This window comes from Chinchilla lanigera, unplaced genomic scaffold (genome assembly GCF_000276665.1).
Source record: "Chinchilla lanigera isolate Chin_1 unplaced genomic scaffold, ChiLan1.0 scaffold00068, whole genome shotgun sequence".
Lineage (NCBI taxonomy): Eukaryota > Metazoa > Chordata > Mammalia > Rodentia > Chinchillidae > Chinchilla > Chinchilla lanigera.
Window position 1 is genome coordinate 7,718,922 of NW_004955469.1, and position 16,175 is coordinate 7,735,096.

At 44.5% G+C, this 16,175-nt stretch overlaps 1 protein-coding gene across 16 annotated transcripts in view; it reads right to left on the bottom strand.

The window, feature by feature from the left end:
- Dtnb (dystrobrevin, beta) overlaps nt 1-16,175 on the bottom strand; it is a 368,991-nt gene that overhangs the window by 316,145 nt on the left and 36,671 nt on the right. The gene's annotated exons all lie outside the window — the stretch shown is intronic.

Below are 16,175 nucleotides of genomic sequence, written 5' to 3' on the forward strand. Positions count from 1 at the left end.
TGCGAGACCCGCCCCCGCGCCGAGCAGGACCCGCTCCCGCCCGCTCTGGTTCCGGGCGCGCGGGAGGAGGCGCTTCACGCCTCTCCGCTCCGGGCCGCCTGCCGCCGGGTGCGCTTCCGATCCGCAGGTATCGCCGGGCCAGCTGAATACCCTCCCTCGTGACTAGGAGAGAAAGAATGCAAAACGAGATCCTGCCCTGGGTGACGTTCTGAATTAACTCGGCGCTCTGCGTGCCGGCACTGCGTGCGGCGCTGTACCAGGTATCGCGTGGTACCCGTCGCCGTCACGGTCCTGGTCTCCAGGAGCGCGTAACTCAGAAGAAAAGCAACCGTGTAAACAGCCAGCTCTGATGACCCGTGCAAAGCCAAGCCGCAGCCGGACCCCTGCGACGATGAGGAAGAGACGACTTCCGCTTGAATCAGCGGCGGAGGGGCTCCTGGAAGAGGGGCCTCGAAGGAAGAAGAAGAAGCCTTAAGCGAAAGAGCACCGCAACTGGGAAAACGGCTTGGGCGTAGCATCAGAGGGTGGTCGCCAAGGCTTACCAGCTCAGTACCTTTTTTCATTTTTTACAGAATCCCAAATGTGTAAAATAAAAGCGATGATGCCAGATTAGATACAGCTAAGCACTTTTTAATGGAGCAGGTGGTCCTTTTTCCCCACATTAAGACTCAAAACAGTACCATCTGTTAAGGGCTATTGATAAACTAAGCAACCCCAGGCCAGTGTGCTTTGCTCTGCATCTGCTTTTTGGCACCTTAAGCTGTAGCAGATCGTGCCGCCGCCTGCTGCGGTCTTCCTGCCAGCCAGCCTGCCTGCCTTTAGAACACCCTCTTCCTTCTCCTCTCATCTTCCTATTTTTAAACCCCTGTAGTGAAGGAAATGCTGATAACCAGCTTTAAGTAAGAGTAAACAGGTTCTTCAAAAATAGTGCATCACTTTTCATACATGAATTGTATGAATGTTTTGCATGCTTGCATGCTTTGCATTTTTGCTTCTATGCAGGGTATTGACCGTGTTAACATACTCAGAAAACACCTGTGAGGTATCTAGTTTATTCTCTGTCACGTGTTGACCACCCACTATGGGGAAGACATTGAAAGGGTAAGCACTGATTCCATCCTTAGGGAAAAGAGCATACTCATAGGTGATGTAAAATAAATATGTAAACGTTGCGTGATGAGGTCATTTCAGTATGTGAGCTGGACTGTTATAAACCGTTCTGGGAATTAACTACTTCATACACGCTGGTCTTAGCATCTCTCCTGTTTCATCACCTCCACATTCCCAGAACAGTTTTCAAGCTTTTTTCATTCATTCTCCTCTCTTACTCCCAGGTTATCAACTTCTCTTGCCTATTTGTCTTTTTCCTGCATCATCTAAACCTATTCAAGCTTTGCCTGTCCTAAAAGAAGAAAATTGCTCTCCTGTTACCACTTCCTCCGTGTTTTCCTTTGCAAATGTCTTGAAAGTTGACTACGTGCACCTGTCCCTCCTCATCAGCTTCTCGCTCCTCAATCCATGGCTATGATGCCACCGCATTAATGGCTCATTTAATCCTAAATGCCCCTGTCCCTTTTTGAGTCCTCACGTTACTAGAACTTCCAAGCATTTGGCAACACTTTGAAACTCCCTTACCTTCAAGACATGACTCCTCTCTTAACCTCTTTAACCACTCCAGGATTCTGTTTTCAGCTCATCTCACCCCACGTCTCCCTGAGCCACTTTATCCATTCCGTCTTCATTTACCGCCTAAATCAGCAACTGCCAAAGGGCCACTTCCCAGGGTTCCACATACACAAAAGCCTACCTGGATATCCTGGAGGTGCCTGAAGCTCTGCATGGTAAAAACTGTTTAGCACACTGTACCACTTGCCTGATTCAAAAACTGGGAGTCACGATTCCTGCCTTTTCCTCCCTACCACAACTAATAATCATGAAGTCCTGTCGATTTGACTTCTTAAATACTTCTGGAATCTGTCCCTCTTTGCTTTTCTTACCTAGACTAGTGCACCAGCCCTTATCTGTTTCCCTTCTGTACTCTTACTCCTTCTAACACATCTTCCTTATTGTAGTGTGATAGTTGAGCTAATTGTCAACTTGACTGGGTTTAGAGATTCCTGCAGAGAGATTGGCTCACGGGGCACTGTACTCCACAGCATGTGAACCCACTGATACTCAGCTGTGCTGTTAGAAGGTAGAGCCTGGGTGGAGGTGGTCACTGAAGGCTGTGCTTGCGGGTGCATCTCTCCACCGCCCTCTTTCCAACTCTGCTTCCGGGGTACCACGAAGTGCACAGCTTTGTTCCACCAGGCCCACCCACCACATTTCTGCTTTGGAGCCAGCTGAACATGGACTGAAACCCGTGAAGCAGTGAGCAGAAACAAACCTCTCTTTCTTTCAGCTGTGCACACCATGTAAAGCTAATACATGCGCTTTGGAAAAACTTTCCAAAACTTTACCACCCATTGTGGCCCTGCACAGCATGGCGCACAAACCTGCCATTAATCTAGCCCTCCCCTGTCTCTCTGTCTCTCTCCTGTTGCTTCTTATACTCACCATCTGTGGTGGACTGACAACTGGTGGTCAACTTAAAACCCCCAGCTGAACTGAGTAAGAGTGGTTCTGGGTGTGGGAGGCCCACCTGAGGATTGTTGCTGGCAGCAAAAGAGGCAAAACTGGAGAAGAGGAGAACCTGTTGAGAGCTGGGAGAGCTCTTGGGTGCTATTAGAAGTTGTAAGGAGCTGTTGGTTCTCTTGGAGGAGCTTGTCATGCTGCTTTTCTGATGAACTAGGCTGTTCTCATCATCGAAGGAGCTCAGGACCTTGTTGCTGACAATGGCTTCGGTTCACTTTGCGGGAGCTCTGGCCCTCACCTTGAGCATCACTTCCTGGCTCCAGAGGGGAAGTTCGTGCACTGCTCGGTGTCCTGGAGAAGCTTGTCAAGTTGGCTTTCCTGATGGGAACTCGGCTTTCCTCGTGGTCAGAGGAGCTCGGGACCTCACTGTTGCTGAGGATGGCTGTGGTATTTTTCCGGGGAGCTCTGGTTCTTACTTTGAGCATCACTTCCTGGCTCCAGTGCAGATCCTTCAGCCTGCTAGCACAGATCCTTCAGCCCGCTAGCACAGACCTTCTAGTTTCCACCACTGACCCTTGGGCCTTCCCAGTGCAGATCCATGAAACAGGCCTGCATGAGACACTGTCGTGGGCTCTAGGCCTCCAGCTAGACTCATGGGAAGCATTGTTATGAGCTAGATCTTCAGCTGGACTCATGCAGGACATTGTCATGAGATCCTGTTCTTCAGCTTGATTCTTTGGTCTTTAGTGTGTGGACAGATTTCCTGCACTTTCTTTGTATATGATTTCTTGGATGACCATTATAAATAATCTTACAAATGTGTCCTGTATTATATTGTTTCCCTTGCAAAAACCCCAAACCACAACACCATCCAGTTCCTAGAATGTTACTATTTGCCCTAAGTCTCATACATTTGGGCTGTTTTGCTTTCTGTTTAGAATGTCATTTGAATACAAGCAAGAAGGCACATCAGTGTTAGTTGAAATTCCACATTTGTTGAAGCTATACTCCAAGAAGCTTTCTAGAAACAAGAACATGTAAGTGTACACAATGGAAGGGTCCACCCTTGCCTATGGAAACTGCCAGAGAATAATCAACTTTGAAGGCTGTGCTATTAAAATTATTTTACAATAATAATAGTCATAAACAGTAACAATAATATCTTCTAAGGCTTTCAGGTAAAAAATTCAAATTGTTTAAAAATTATGATTATTGGGTATGGCATGGAAGAAGAAGGAAACAGAGATGACTGTAATACCAGCACTCTGGTAGGCTAAACAGGGTCACAAGTTCAAGCTCAGCCTGGGCAATTTAAGAAGAATGTCTCAAAAAAAAATAAAAATAAAAAAGGGGTTGAGGATATAGCTCATACAAAGGTCCTTGGTTCAATCATCAGTACCACCAAAGAGAAAAAAGTGGGAAAATTAGGCAATACAGTAGTGGGCAATACAGTAAAGATGGCTGCAAATTCTTTGTTACTTCTTTGACCCAGACTGGCCATAGTGAATTGTGTGACCAATAGACTGTGTGATGTCAGGTCAGTAGAACTCTTGAGGTATCTACCTGGTCTTTGGGAACGTTTGCCTTTAAAGCTCTGCACTGTGATGGGAAATATTTCATTTCCTACAGAAAGGTCCTGAGACTACATGACAGCGAAAACTTCACTGATCCTAGCCCACAGGTGTGAACTCAATGCTCTGTAACAGCCCAGACATTAGCTCAGCGCTCAGTGACCTCCCCTGACCTCCACTGGAACAGAAGAATCATGCAACCAAGCCCTTCCCAAATCCCTGACCCCAAAGTTTATCAAACTGTATTCAGATTTGTTCTTACTTTTTAAAAGCCATTTTTTCAGGGTAGTTTATTTTGTGGTCTGTTAACCAAAATAGTTGGCATCAGACTTCTCAAGAGCAACACAAGGGATGCATTTTCAGCATTTTTAGGAGATGCAAGCTAAGGGCTTTAGATTCCTCTATCATGCTGTTTGTCAAGCTTCAACACTATGGAAAATCTGTTTATAAAATCCAAGAATTCAAGAATTCTACATATATAAGCTGATTCTAAGTATTTACTAGAACAGGGATCAGTAAATTTTTCTGAAGCATCAGATAGTAAATATTGTAGGTTTGGCAGCTGACTACCCAACTCTTGCCATTGTAGCACAAAAGCAACCAGAGACAATATGTAAGTAAACAGGTGCAGCCATGTTTAACATTTACCTTTCAGTCTAGCACTGTCACTTGTAGAAATTTATCTTGAAGATACCTTAAAAAGTACATGTGCATTCTCATGTCTGTAAACTGCTTCGTTGTCCTGTTATGAAGTGCAAAATATTAGACATGACAAAAGTGCCCAAATATAAATGACTAGTCAGATAAACTATGATACACACAATAGAATACTAGGAAGCAATAAGAAGAAATGAAGATTTTCAATAACTGATCTGTAGTCATTCCAGGACATATTCTTAAGTTACAAAAGCAAATATATTCCTCTTGGGGGCAGAGTACCAAGAATCAAACACAGGACCTCGTGCTTGCCAGGCAAGCGCTGTGCCGATGAGCTATATCCCCGGCCCCAAAGCAAATATATTCTATGTTAGCTTTTGTCCAATAAAGATAAGTAAAATTGCTTACTTACTTAAGATTTGCTTATTTTAGTAAAATGAAACAAGACAAGTAAACCAGAAAACAATGTAACTGGTTATCCACAAGGAACTAGGCAAGGGGACAGGATAGAAAGTACAAGAGAAGAAAAGACAATTCTGATATTTTGGTGTAGTTTTGGCTTTAGAAGCACGTTAATGTGTTTTATGTTGTTGTTTTGTTTTTTTTGTTTTTTCTCCGGTACCGGGAACCGAACTCACGACCTTGCGCTTGCCAGGCAGGCGCTTTGCCGCTGAGCTAAATCCCCAGTCCCTAATGTGTTATATATATTCAGAATAAAAGTAAATTTAAAAGGATAGGGAAAAATTTAAAACCTTCAACTAAATGCAAAGAGAAACGAACCTAGCTGTATGCCAAAAAAATGGCAGGACCACAATAAAGAGGAGAGAAATAAACCAAATAATTTTGAGTATAGTTCTTTGCTATGCCAGCATCCGATGACCAAAATAAACTGGCGGGGGTAGGAGGGAAATACTTGGAAAAAAGAAACAGAATTGCCAATAAATTTTTTTTTTTTAGTACTGGGAATTGAATATAGGGAATTCTGAGCTATATCCCCAGTTCTTTTTCTATATTATTTTGAGACAGAGTCCCAGTAAGTTGCCCAGTCTGGCCTCAAACTTGTGATCCTCCTGTCTCAGCTTTCTGAATAGCTGGAATCACAGCAAGAATTACTGTGCCAACTGAAATATTGGTTACCTTAATGGCTAATATTTATTTTCAAGTTAAATTAGCAAAGTTTTAAAATGTTAATATTTAGTATTAATTAGTTTGTTGAAGAAATGTAAATTATACAATCACCATGGAAGGTGATTTAGAGTTAAACAAAATCTTTAAAAATGCTGATACCGGGCTGGGGATTTAGCTCAGCGGCATAGCACCTGCCTGGCAAGTGCAAGGTCCTGAGTTTGATTCCCAGTACCCAGGAAAAAAATAAAAATGCTGATACCCTTTGACCCAGAAATCCTAATTTTTAGAATTTATGACTGTTTCATGAAAATATTAAACGATATGTAATTAAACTTATGCATTAAATCTTATCAAAGTTGCTTCTGAAAACCAAAACTGAAAAAATTGTTACAGAGCCTTGAACTCAAAATTCTCCTGCCTCAGCCTCCTGAGGGTGGAGTTAAATGCCCAGTTGATAGATAAAACTTCATAAGATTTACCTTGGAAACAGCAGTCATATTCTGCAACCAAATCATCCTTGAGACTGATCACCATGGAGAATGTGTATAATCCCAGCTATTGGGAAGGATGAGACATAATTGCAAGTTTGTAGGCCGCCCTGGGTGATTTCATGAGACTTTGTATCAAAATGAAATCTTAAAAAAGAGCTAGTAGCCAAGAATGGTGATATACACCTATTATCCCAGCACTGTGGGAGGCTGAGGCAGGAGGACTGCAAGTTCAAGCCAAGGTTGGGCAACTTAGTGAGTTAAGGTCCTATCTCAAAATAAAATATAAAAATATTAAAAGGACTCAGTGCAAAGACCCTCAGTTTAATCCTCGGTATAAATAAATATATAAACATAATAAATAAATAGACTGGGAATGTAGCTCAGTGGTAGAGCTCTTGCCTAGCATCTATGAGGTGCTGGATTGGATTCCCCAGCACCTTAAAAAAAAAAAACTCTTCTTAGATGTCAAGCTGAGGGTTGGACTGAACTGGATAGCTAGGGAGACTCATACCACAGCATTTTCTGTGTGCTACAGTGACAGGAGCAGCTGCCGTTCCAATGCATTATGCAGTTCTCCTGAAATCAGAGGCTAAACGGCACCCCTAAGGGACTCCCAAGAATTACCACAAAAGACACCCCAAAGGCAAAGATATCCAAGGGCAGTACCTCCCGGGTTTTGCAGGCTTTCCAAAGGTCATGTGTTTATGAGGTGTTGTTGATCCCCTAAAAGATCAACAGAGTCTATACTGGTGCAACTTTTTAAACTGGCTCAAGATGACTAATTCCAGCTGTTCTCACTCTGGCTGCACACCAGTCACTGGATATACATAGGCCTGGGTCCCACCCAAGATGAAATGTGTAGAGACCCTAAGCAATACATGTTTGGAGCAGAGAGCTGAGGTCCCCCTCTTGTTGCAGTTAACTATTTGAGGAGTATCTGGCTGTATCAGGAGCACAAAGGGCGCTGGAGGACAAGCTGAGTGGGAGTAACGAATTCAGTTCTGCCAGGTGACTGGAACAGGTGCTTAAATACTGAGCAGGCTGGCCCTGTGCAGGTGATGGGGAAGAAGGGGGCGGCTCACTGGCCCTAGATTCCGGAGTGTTAGCACACTGCTTTGGCCACCTTCGGAGGTCAGCTCCTGAGGCCCTGTTCCACAGGAGGAACAGAGAAAGGAGGCGCCTTCTCCTTCCTCTTCCTCTCACGGGCTGTGCAGGAGGCCAGCGGGCCGGCCAGGTAGCAGCTTGTGGCACCAGATTCCCCATCTCTTTCTTTCTTTCTGGGACTTTCCTTGATCCTGTGGTGGGTCAGCTGCTTTTGCTCTGTGCCCCAGCACGTCTGTACCTGTCTCAGCAGTTCCGCGTTCAGCCTGCACACAGCATAGCCCGCCCCTCCCCCTGGTCCCCAGAACTAGTTCTCCCAGGGGCTGGAGCACCACTGTGTTTAGTAAAAGTCCTGTTGAGGCCAGCGTAGCCCAGGGCCTGTTTTGGGGGGTGGGTGGCGCTGGCTCTGTGGCTTCACTCGGGCCACGTTAAAGGTGCTTTCACCATGAATTACAACCACTATTTGCCTAGAAAAATTCCCCTTTTTCGTGCATTGAGATATTTCCATCATTTGCAAGGTTACAATAGCACAGAGCCCAAAGTGCAAAAAAGGAAAAAGCCCACCTTGTTACTATCCAGATTCCTAGTTGGAACTCAGGCCAGTGCGGCTACAGCAAAACCACGGTGGCACACAGGAAACCAGAGCCCCAAGCCTCCTGCTGCAGATGCTCTTCCCCTGGGAGGTCAACGTTCCATGCCCTCCCATCAGACACAAAGCTGCCACCCCGCTTCAGGCGCTTAGCATCCAAATCCTTGCTGTGGGGTGAGAAATCTCCAGAAACTTCATCCACAGTGACACTTCCGGGTACGCAGATGCCCCACCAGGTGCAGGTGAATTGCACTCACTGAGGTGTTACAGGTTCATCATCACCTTTATTTTCCCAACATCTTTTTCTGTTTTTTTACCTCCAAGCTCTCTTCCCTCCTCCATACATCAAGTGCTAATCTCCTGTCACATCCATATGGCTTTCTACCTTTGTGCAGCCCCTTCCCATCTTGGTCACACTGTATCATCTGTCTCTACCGAGCCTTGTCCATAACCTGTTTTAGGATCTGACTCAGACAACACCGTCCCTGAGAAGGCTGCTTTCTTAGCATCCACCTCACTCAGCTGTGATCGATTCTGGGTGGTGCTGCCTTCACATTTAGGCCTAGTTGGGGGTATTGGTTGTTAGCATTTGTGGGGACGTTGCTTGGTAAACAGTTTGAGGTGTTATATGCATGTCAAAGTTCTGTTCCCTCAGCTAGATTACAAGTTCCTCAAACCCAGGGCTCATGGCCAAACCATGTAAAATAAATAAGGCTTGGCTGTGGGTGAGGACAGGCAGGCATGGGGCTCTAGTAGGGCCTCAGAGGGACTGCACCAGTGTGGCACAAGTGTTGAGTATAATTCGGAATCTAGAAAATCATAGAACTGTAAAGTCAGAATCTGGGCAGTACATTGAGTACTTGAAGAAGAACACCCAGGAAGAACCCCTCCTGACTACATACACACTGCAATACTCTACATTGTGTTGCTGGCACTTTTTCACTAGCAGCTAATATTTAATGAGCACCTATTATGTACTAAGCTATGAAATGAAAGGTGGGATAGAAAATAGACCTGAAGATTTTTGTTTGAAGAAGTTTAAAGATGAGCTGGGTGTGGTGGTATAGGCCTCTAATCTCAGCACTCAGGAAGCTGAGGCAGGAGGATCATCAGTTCAAAGGGCTAAGGGGATGAATCCTCATTAATCTAGAAGCATGGTGGTAGACTGGAATGGTCGTGGTCCCCAATGAAATGTTCCTCTTGGCAGGCATGATCTTGTGTGTTCTTCTACCACATGGACTCTGATATAGCTGTGGCACGTAAAGCAATAGCATAGATGACATACACAAAGACTTGGTAACATCTGCAGGTTAAGGTTTGCTCCTTGCACATTGTCTTGTGACCACAGTGTGAGGAATCCCGTCCTCATACCACATGATGGGCCCTGGTGACCCCAGCAGAGGGGCCTCCCGGCTGACCCAAAGAATTGAGAAAAATAGGACAAAGGAAGAGAGGCCTTGTAGAAAAACACTGGGGTTCCCCCTACCAGTTGTCAGCATCTACTGCCAGGCATGTGAAGGGAGCCATCTTGGCTGCTCCGGTCCCACTGACTTATCCAGAAGTCCCTCTCATCCACGGTTCTCCTTTTCAAGGTTTTGTTTACCCACAGTGAACTGTGGCCCAAAAATATTAATGGAAATGTCAGAAATAGTTCCCAATTTTTAAACTGTCATCTGAATAATATGATGAGATCTGCCATTATCCCACTGCATCCCACCAGGGACCCAAATATATCGTGCTGTACTTATCACCTGTGGAAGTTGAGGGAGAGAGAGACCACATTTCCACAACCTTTATTACAGAATATTTCAATTGTTCTAATTTGTTGTTAGTTATTGTGATTTTTTTTTTCTTTTGCCTTTTTGAGTCTTTTTCTTTTTCCTGGTACCAGGAATTGAACTCAGGACCTTGAGCTTGCTAGGCAGGCTCTTGTGCTGCTGAGCTATATCCCCAGCCCATTTTTTGGGTCTTTTTGAGACAGAGTTTCACTAGGCAATTCAGGCTAACCTTAAACTCACAGCAGTCCTCCTGCCTCAGCGTCCTGAGTGCTGGGATTACAGGCATGTGCCACCACATCTGGCAGTGATTCTCTTATTTATAAGAAGTCATAATTTGTAAGTTAAGCCTAATTTATAAGTTTCATTGTAGGTGTGTGTGTGTAAGAAAAGTAGAGTGTATATGAGGTTGCTACCACCCAGCATTTCAACCAGCCAAGGGGGGACTTGGATTTTGTCCCACATAGGGCTTGGGGGGACTCCTGTGATCACATGATGGGCCCTGGTGACCCCAGCAGAGGGGCCTCCTGGCTGACCCAAAGAATTGAGAAAAATAGAACTAAATTTTTAAGACTAAGTGTTTTGGGATAATTTGTTATATAGCAAATGATTATATACACAAATTGATGCTCAGGAGAAAGCAGTGCTGGAATGAAACAAATTAGTGGTTTGGGACTGCATGGCAGAGCAAGGCAGGTAGGTGGCACAAAGGTTAGCAGGGTCAGGAGGAAACTGCTGGTGCAGGTTGGAAAGAAAGCGATTTGCGTGCCACAGTATCGAGAAAAGGGGTAGTGAGGACAATTATGGGGAAAATAGTGCTGCTACATTGTCACCTGCAGTACCTTACAGGTAGAAAACATACCTAAGGAACTTGTGAATCCAGGTAGGAAGTTTCAGGCAAGATGCTAAAAGTGTAAATTGTCTTCTTAGCAGCTTTAACAAAAAGGAAAGGGAAAAAGGAACTATTCTGCTTGCCAATAGGAGTCAAAAGAAATGGTTGGGGGGAGGCCTGATATATACAGGGTTGCAAAATAAAATTTTTTTATTTACAGGTTCTGCAACCCAAGAATCTCAAAGTAAAACATGGCTTCAGGGTAAAGATCAAATTAAGTTTGAAGCTGTGATACTTTTTGGTTAGGCCTAGTTAGAAAAGGAGCTGTGGGCCAGGGATGTAGCTTAGTGGCAGGGTCCCTGCCTGGCAAGCATGAGGTCCTGAGTTCAACACCCGGTACCAAAAAAAAAAGAAGGAAAGAAAGAAAAGGTGCTGTGAGAATCTCTAGGTCTTTGCCCCACAGCCCTCTGACTGCCCAAGATAGAGGGAGGACCATCTATGAAATAATACTAGGTAGGCCTTTGGCTAATTGAGGTGGCTATTTTCTGATGCATAAAAAAATCTGACAAAGTTTCCAGGGAGTTTTAGAACAAGAGAGTTCAAAAAAAAAAAAATTTTTTTTTTTAAAGTCTCTGGTCCCCAAACTTCCTAAGGGCAGAAGCAGGTTAACAATGGTACTCAGCTACAGACTTAGGCCAGTTCTTTTTTTTTTTTTTTTCAATAGTTGTTGTGTTACACTTAGGTATCTTCAAAGTGGCTTCTAAAGAATATAAATAGAACTATACATGAGTGACCTACTGAATAATCATTCAATAATTCTCAATGGTTGTTGTAGGAAACACATAATAATAAACACAGATCCATTTATGAAATAGGATAGGAACAATACAAACATTACAGAGTTATGGATAGATTAGTAGGAAAATATCAATGACTGCTGTAATACATGGTGGTATCTTCAAAGTGGTTTCTCAGGAAGACAGAGATACGCAAGAAGGATCTAACAAGTAGTTACAGCCTAAGGATTGTCAAAAAATCAATGAGTCGTCAGGCGAAAGCCATTTTTTGTAACGTTTTCTGTCCAGCCTCCCATCACATTGGGACCCCACAACCAGTTAGTGTCTTCTCCCCAACTGTCAGCACAGGCAGCAGGAATCCTGCTGCAGACTTCTCTGGAGCTCCACCACAGCCTGTACTGTCAGGGGAAGAATGGCTTCCAGTGAGTCTCTGCAGGTTTTGTGCAAGGTCCTCCTGGTTTACAGCTTCCAAGCGGCTCTCATGACCCCAGTCCACTGGACCTCTGACTCCGTGGGCTTAGTCTGCATTCTCATGTTCTCTGAATCCTTTTTCAGCAGCTGCTCCTCCACTGGCTCTGGACCTTTCCAGTTCTGAATGGCAGGAGCAAGAGTGTAGGCCAGTTCTTATTGGGAAGGAAATAGATCTCAAAAGGCAGAGGAGCCAGGAGGCCACAAGACAAAATCAAGACCCAAAGAAAGCAATGGATGGAAGAATCATTCCCAGAGAGTTCACAGGAAACTCCTTAATTCCAAAATACAAAGCCTTGGAAACAAGGATCCTGGTTATTTCATACTGCATCTCCCATTCCTCCCCTTTTTGGACACTGAGGTCTCCTGTCCTAGCTCATTGCTATATGCTGGGTATGGAGGGAGGACATCACTTATCTTCTTATGTAATGGCAGATTTTGGGTTGTATTCCACAAGAAACTGAAAAGACTCTATTCAGAACAAGCAGAGCTTTAATTTGAGGCTAGCCACCCTTCCTTCCATTTGCCAATCTGGGAAGTGGGAGAGGGGCCTGCCTTTGTTCCCAGCTTATATACATTTTTGGTTTCCATGGTAACAGATTGGAATGTTGTAGCCCTGGCCACACGTTGGTTTCCTTGTGCCACGTAACCAGGTCAGGCTCTGGTCATGAGCCCAGCCACAATGATATATACTTTCTGTACTCTGTTCTATATGTCTCCCTTTAGATAACCATACATTTCCTTTATGGTTACAATGTTTACGTAGGGCCAGGGAAAGGATGAAACAACCCAGGTGTTATGGTTTGTGTCTGTGTGTCCCCCCAAAGCCTCATGAGGTCATGGGGCAGGCTTTTAGAGTTTGATGGATTATGGGTGTGAGAGCTATACCTGACCTAGGGTGGATAGTTTGCATATGTAAAGGAGAGGAAGAGGCTGCTTGCAGCCATTCCTCCCTTTTGTGCTTGTTGCTTTTGCTGTGTTCTGCCACCATGAGCTGTAGCCTTCTGCCATGTGCCACTCTGCCTTGTAACCTGCTAAGTATGGACTGAAACCTCCACAAACTGTAAGAGAAATAAACCTTTCCTTCCTTAATTTTGGGCATCAGGTATTTTGTCCCAGCAATGAGAGAAAAGTAACTAAGACACCAGGCAAGGTCATAGGTAGTTATCTAGGCCCTGGTGTTCTTTGTCTTTGGAGAAGCATTCCAGGGCTAAGTCAGGATTGCAAAGTTAACTCTTTACAACCCCTCCAGGATGTTTCTTGAGACACATTTTGAGGCTTGTATTAAGACTAGAATTATTCTATCTTAAAATGATATGCTAAGAGTTACTGTTCCCTACACTTAGCTCATCAGTCCTTGGAGCTGAGGGACCATCTGAGGAACTGCACCTGAGGACCTCGGCCACTCCTGGACCTGATACAGATCGCAGACTGTGGGGCCATGGTTACATGGGACTTCTAGGGCCCTAGGAGGAGTGACTGTACTCAGTGTGTGGGAGAGGCATGAACCATCTGGAAACTACAGCAGGTTGTTAAAGTGAAGGCCCAGCGAATCACATGCCTCCCTCATTTGTGCACTCTGACCGTGGCATTGTGGTTTTCATGGTCAGTGGGGCTGCACATACCACATTCCTAGAGTCTTGATGAGCCCTCTTCAGACAGTGCCCCAAGGCTACTGTGTCAGGAGGCCAGTTTGCCCCCTAGAAAGAGGAGAGGCCACGTCAAGGAACCAAGATGCTCCAGATGTCAGCCAGCAACAGCTTCTAAGTAGATATCTTGGACTATCAGCCCAGTTTATCCCAGACCAGATAAGTTTTTTCAGGCTAATATTTCCTTGGCAGAAAGAAACCATCTGACCAATCCACAGAATCATAGGAAATTATAAATCACTGTTAATTTGTGTAAAGAGTTTTTTTTTTTGTGTGTAAAGAGTTTAGAGATGATTTTGTTAGGCAGCAATAGATAACTGATGCACAGAAGATGGGAAAACCCTTCTTTCAGGAGCAGGTACTTGAAGATGAGTAAGGTGTAGCACATAGAGAACCAGGGAAAGAGTTACCCTGGCCTTGCAAGAGAAGTTGCCGTGTAAGCAAAGGCCTGGGTAGAAGGATAGGGCACTATGAGCCACTTCATAGTTAGTGTGCCACAGCCTGCAATAACTACTCCAAGGAGTAAAGACATCTCTTGGCTCCACTTAGTCTTTCATTGTTTAACAGATCTTGGCTTGGTTGGGGTGGGATGGGGTGAAAGAGGTCCAGAGCATTTCCATTTTTACTGCCTGTTGTAGTTTGGGGTTTATAAGAGGAAGCAATATAGGACACATAATTTGTAAGATTATTTTATAATAGTCACCCAAAGAGTCATATACAAAGAGAGCGCAGGAAATCTGTCCACACACTGAAGACCAAAGAATTCAGCTAAAGAACTGGATCCCATGACAATGTCCTGCTTGAGTCCAGCTGAAGATCTAGCGCCCATAACAATGCCTCCCATGAGTCTAGCTGGAGGCCTAGAGCCCATGACAATGTCTCATGCAGGCCTGTTTCATGGATATGCACTGGAAAGGCCCAAAGGTCAGTGGTAGAAACTAAAAAGTCTGTGCCAATGGGGTGAAGGATCTGTGCTAGCAGGCTGAGGGATCTACACTGGAGCCAGGATGAGACACTCAAAGTAAGAACCAGAGCTCCCCTGAAAAGTACCACAGCTATCCTCAGCAACAGTGAGGTCCCGAGCACCTCTGATGATGAGAACAGCCACATTCCCATCAGGAAAGCCAACTCAACAAGCTTCTCCAGGAAACTGGGCAGTGCACCATCTTCCCCTCTGGAGCCAAGAAGTGATGCTCAAAGTGAGGACCAGCGCTACCCAAAGTGTACTGTAGCCATTCTCAGAGACAACAAGGTCCTGAGCTCCTTTGACAATGAGAACAGCTGAGTTCATCAGTAAAGCCAGCATGACAAGCTCCTGAAAGAAAATGAACAGCTCCCTACAGCTTCCAACAGCTTCTCTTCTCCAGTTCTGCTTCTTATGCTGCTGGCAACAATCCTCAGGTGGGCCTCCCACACCCAGCGCCACGCTGGTTCAGTTCACCTGGGTGTTACAAGTTGACCACCACTTGTCAATTCTCCACACTGCCCAAACATATGTTATGAAAGAGACTGTCAGGGTGGTGTTGGCCAGAAGACAAGCATGAGTCATCATTTATCAACTGTGCATTTAACAGAAAATAAACACCTAAACCCCATCAGCTGAGCATAGAAGAAAGTGCAGAGTACTCAAAGTCCAGAGATCTACATTTATTATATATGTATATATATATAGTCATTTTCAAACTATGCAACCATGAATCATGCACATAATTTCTCTGTATCTCATTTCATTTGCAAAGCAAGCAGATGTTTTCCAACTCTGAAAGTCTAAGGTTTTTAGAAGAGATTATAATACATAAATAACAATGAAAGTGTCTCCTACGTTTTAAGCAATTATACATGTGCTGAATATGAGTAGACACTAGCAGTAAGACGGACTAGGCCATCTTACTGGAATTGTATCTATTAATCAATACAATCTTTTTAGAAAGCAATGTGGAGATAAGAATTGTCATAAAAATGTTCATCACAGGCCGGACATGGAGGCATATGCCCGTAATCCCAGCACTCAGGAGGCTGAGGCCAACCTGGGCTACAAAGTGAGTTCAAGGCCAGCTTAAACTGCAGAGTGGGATTTATCCCAAGGAAATAATTAAACATAAGATCAAAGAAGCAAAGTATTAGACTATTACTAGAACTATGTAAAAAGTCTGTACTAATGGACAACGACTAGAAAGAAACTGAAAATAGTTCTAGGAGACTAGAATGCTCAGTAACACAGCATTTGCCTAGCAAATGCAAAGCCCTGGGTTCCATTTCCAGGACAAAAAAAAAAGTTGTAGAATATAGCTGAGATTATAGTGAAGGATTTTGCCTTTCCCCCCAAGGCTCTTATTAGGTTGTCCTTATCATAAGGTTTGGGTTTGTTTATTTTTGCTATGCTGATATGGAACCCAGGGCTTCGTGCTTACTAGGCAAGTACTTTACCACTGAGCTACATCCCCAGTCTGAAAGGTTTGTTTTAAAGCCGGTGATAGCTGCATCCTTCACTCCAGGGACTCCCTGGGCATCACGGTAGGTGAAGAACAGGAAAGCCCACCACA